Genomic DNA, 5,202 nt, shown 5'->3' on the forward strand with positions numbered 1-5,202 from the left:
ACTAGCAATTCGTAAGTAATATAAATATTTTTTAGATCTTTTTTTTTACTTCTCTCAGTGCAATGTTTTATTTCCATTACATATCTTCCCTTCGACTCGTTTAATTAAATATTCATACCGATGCTTGATGTTGTTGATTTATTTTAAATTTAATCGTTCTCGTTTATTTCTTTTTAAAAATTTAATTAAAGTTATAAAGCTAAAAGATAGACACACTTAAATGTTAGCAGTCAAGTTCAAAGATTTTGGAGAACTTTGTTATTAAAATCATCAGAAAATTATTGCAACAAAGCACTCGCAGAATATTTGAGTTGACTATTTAATAATGCTAATATTAAAGTCAGGAAATACTCCCAAGAAGATATGGATGTCATTACATATTATTGCGGATTGAGGACATATCCGTAAAAGAGCGATAAGAAACTAGGCGCTTCCTCGGAACCGACTAAATTAACGATATTATAGAAAAATGGACGATCGATCATGAGGTCTTGAGTTTCCTGAATTATTTTGAAGACCAACTTCATTCCTGGAACATATTAGGATACATGTAGCATTTATACACGATAAAAATAGATTCTCATTGACTTTCGTTTATTGCATATGCAAAAATAAAATTATATAGAATTAAAAAAAGTACGTAATTGTTAAATATAAAATAATAAAACCCGAGACAAAAGACACATGTTCCAGTGCAAAATAAACTTTAGGAAAGAGAGATCTTTAAAAAATATAGAATTGTGTGCGAAAGAAGATACAAAAATTATGATGGAATAAAAATTCATACAAAACATACAAAAAATTGCTTGGAAATACATGTCAAAGGAGGATATATATAGCGAGTTTATTTGGAATTAAACCTAAAGTAAAGTTAAATCTTTTCCGAATTGTTTTATTACTTGATCTTAATTATGCGCAAAGAGATATTAGCGAATATCAGATATTTGTTACAATTATGCATAAAATCAGCGAGTAATGTTTTTGTTACTCTTACTACTTGCTATTTGAATATCCTCTATTCGCAATGTGAAACGCGAGTGTGAGAATTGAAAAAAATGTTTTCCTTTTTGTTCAGTCTTTACAAAGATGTCAAATAAATAGCGATAAAATTATATTTTTCTCACGCGATACATGAGATTTTGTAATTCGATATAAGAGAGAATGTCCATCACATTTTTTTTATTAATAACTACATCTCCAACTTTATTTCTCACGTACATATAATTACCTTAAATATTTGCATATTTTACATTATGTGTAACTTTACGTATGGTTGTTTAGTTTATATTTGCTTTGTTATTGAACATTTTATTTTTAATTTTAATTGTTAGTTCCTACATTTCTATAGGTTATTAAGTAATTAATTGAGTTCATTTGGATGATTCAGGCGTAAAAATCCGTCCAGTGAATAAAGTTAATGGATCAGTTTCAATGCCACGCTGTGTTGCGATAGCGTATAAAAATGGGCGATTAACCGAAAACTCTTCGGATCTTCGAGGTGAGATTTTCGTTAGGAATCCTGAAACTATCATATTATATTTATTTATATTTGTATTTATTATACATAATATTATGCATGCAATAGATATCTTATAATTCTTAACTCTTTGTTCAAACTCATTTATTTATACTGTAATATCATATATGCTAAACGTATACCTATATTGTAAAGAGTATAATAAAACAAATTAAGTAGAAGTTGTGCGCGCGTAAGAAACTGAATGTGTAGATCAATGTCGAGCACGGAGAATAAGTACATAGTATAATAAAAAGAGAGACTATATTAATCTATTTAAAAGAAGATATTCGAGTTAGTCGCGTGTATAAAAGCGTTTTAATACAGTGTGTTTTGTATTTATATTGTTACGAAGATTAAAATGTCGACAGTATTAGGTAATATAACAGGAATGTGCACATAATTTTGAGTGCGTGTAAGGCACATATGAATAATACGTATGGCGTCATCTGGTCTACATATGGCGACTGACCAGTGAATGTTATAATTGTAATACTGGGATCAGTCGACGCAATACATGATTAATTTCGTAACCCGTTATATTTCAGGCTTAGCAACGATTCCGGAAAACAGTGTTATGGTGCGACGACTTCCAGATTCTTGGGTTTGATCAACTTTCACGATCGAGTAATGGAACGGATGATCGATATAGATTTCTTCCTCCCATACCAAAGACAACGTTTCTATGACTATCCCTGAAAGAAAAGTGTCGCTGATGGAGGCAGGAATCCTTTTTGCGTTGTTAAACATAGATATCATCAACCAAATCGTTCATCACAAATCATTCTCGTGACTGACAATTTTATATTATCTTTTATAAAGTAGTAAAAAGCAAAGAGAGAGACAAACATCATGTGTCGAAATGGTATGAACGAAGATAATGCATTTTAGTCGAAAGCCTTTAGATATTTTACCCTTCGATACAGAAAGATTCGCTATAACATTCAATTAACTGATGGTGGGGAGAAAACGAATGCGATTAAAAACAAATTTTAACTATATGCACATACATATATTCAAGATTCTGGTTATTATACACATGCAAAATATTGACGACATGCAATACACATACCGCGTACTGTATATATAAACCGCATACGTATTATTTTTATTTTATACTACATTAACGTTAATCATCATAACGTTAATGCAGCAAAATAGAAAATGCAACATGTATATGTGGAGGGGTAAAAGCTGTAGTGGTGTAAGTCAAATTTTTTAAACTATTGACTTACATCACTGTGGCTTTTACCCTTTCATATATAGGTATATATTGCAGTATACATTCGGACAAAGCAAATAAGCGCGAACAAACGCGAACGAACAACTTCAATGAGCGTGAATGGCGAGTTCGCGAGTAGCAGCTACTAGTATATAAATATTTAATACATATATCGATATTAAAACTAAGAGTAAAAAGACGAGTGAAAATAAACGATCATACACCGATTACATTATGGATTATGAATGAATCCGTTAAACAATGTGACTACGTCTGTGGATTTTCCGTCTGTCTTGACGATACGATACACGAATGGATGATCGATCGAGAATTTTTCCAGCGGCGTGATCGAGATTGCCGAGATTTTGTCCACGACGATCGCTGAAACACACGATTGATTATGATATGCGACTCACTTCCCTCGTCCGCTCGTATCGCAAAATTGTGGAGCAGAAATATAACATGCAAACGCAATGCTACGTAAATACATCACCGCGCTACTGCAAGAGGAAAATGTAAAGTCTGGACGCAGAGTAGCAAGTAAGAAAATTAGAAAAGAATAAAACAGAAACGTTACGACGCACAGAGATATCAGGGCAAAGAGACAAGATGCAACAAAGGCTTAACACGTTCTCAGCTTTTTATTGCAAACCTCGTGTCGACTATCGGGATCGTCGCCTTTTGGGAGAACTTCGAAGATGCGTAAGATGGATAATCAACTTTTCAGTCAGCTGCTAAATAGCTTCTTTTGTATAGAATCAATTAATATCTACTAAATTTCAAGAGAGAACGCAATAAATTGGAATTGTACAAAGAAACAAGGCCACATATAAGTAATTCAATTTTATTATAAACGTGTCACTTTACTCGCTGATTCCTAATCTAACAAAACGTTCTCAGCGAGAAAGAAATTAGAAGATGCGTTTATAAATCGGTAATATGCCCGGCACACACAAGCAATTGCACCATATCGATTTCGATCGCGTTGCACTGTACTGATGACATTATAGAAAAATGAATGGTCGATTTATATTTCTTCTAATATTTAAATTAGATTTATTGTTCGACTTGGCGAACGACTCGATGTGATAGCTCGTAAGGCGATCATGTTTTATGTATTTTGATTGGAAACGTTTATTCGTGATTAATAGATAAGGATTGATTAAAAAAGTGGATCAATTGTCATATTATTTCCATATATTTCAATGCCAAGCTTTTAATATATTAATATTTCTTATTTATCGCAATAGTACACAGACTAGATTCGACCAAATTATGTAAAACGTAAATAGAGATTAAATAATTTTCATTCCTTTGGTTCTTGCACAGGTACACATATAATACATTATTCTTTTATATCAATGTAAAAACAGTGGATAAAAAAAATTTGAACACCATCTCTTTTGGAACAATTTTACACGAGAAAGAAGAATATTACTGTAAAGCACAAATATATTTCTATCAAAATACATATCAATTTTTGTTTGTAACACATGAAGTGCATAATTTTCACTTTACAGTAACATTTTCGCATAAAATTATCCTGAATGACGGAGTGTTTAAATATAATTTTGTTATCCACTATTTCTTACATCCGTCAATTAAGCTATCCGAAAAGTCGATACTTTCCCACGAATAGAAAAATAATATGCATATTCGTCACGTGACATATTTGAATAAAAACAAGATAAACACTTAATAAACTATAAACGCATACATACGTACAGGTGGTTGATAAATTATTATAAATTTCTTTCAAAGGTATTGAAAAAAAATATGTATAGACCTGAAAAACGAAAATTATATCTAATATAATATTCAAACATAACGTATCTATATAACGACATTAAAAAGTGATCACAAACGAGAGAATATGAAGATTATTTATATCAATATTAATAAAAATAATTTTACATTTTTTTAAAAAAATTCTCGTATTATTTATAATTAAAATTCAAAGATAGAAAAAAGTACGGCACAAATATGTCAAGAATAATTGATAAAAAAACAAATATATAATTTTAAGAAAAAATACCGAAATGATTCGTGACGTAAAATCTTACTTTTTGTCAAGATGCAGATCACAAACCAAGCATGTATCGATATGCATGACGTTTTATTTATTGTGCCTTTATTTATTGTAAGTCGGTACGGTAACTGTTCCGGTAAACAACTGCACGGTGTCATCGTTTCCATTCTCCTGATGCTGAAGAACCTTGACAATACTATAAACGAACGGACGATCAATATTCACATTAATCGTTATCGTCAGACAGCGCATTTCGATGTCCACTCCTGGAAACAGATTATCGGATTGTTCGTGGAAATCGCGGCGAAATAAGGGTCGCGATTAGTCCTTATTCGCTTCCGTGGCACGATAAAAGGCATTAATATGCGTCCTGTTAAACTACAATGAGACGAAAGATGCGATGCCTAGCCTACATCTAGTGTGCATTACCGTGAG

The 5,202-nt window shown here is 31.6% G+C and overlaps 1 long non-coding RNA gene across 1 annotated transcript; it reads left to right on the forward strand.

Annotated features, from left to right (window-relative positions):
* Window positions 1–6: 6 nt before the first annotated feature.
* LOC112468562 lies at window positions 7–3,910 on the forward strand. The gene is made up of 2 exons (XR_003042419.1): window positions 7–1,498; window positions 2,065–3,910. It is a non-coding gene; the product is annotated as an uncharacterized LOC112468562 (long non-coding RNA).
* Window positions 3,911–5,202: the final 1,292 nt, after the last annotated feature.

Source organism: Temnothorax curvispinosus, unplaced genomic scaffold, assembly GCF_003070985.1.
Source record: "Temnothorax curvispinosus isolate PA1 unplaced genomic scaffold, ASM307098v1 QBEX01018628.1, whole genome shotgun sequence".
NCBI classification, from domain to species: domain Eukaryota; kingdom Metazoa; phylum Arthropoda; class Insecta; order Hymenoptera; family Formicidae; genus Temnothorax; species Temnothorax curvispinosus.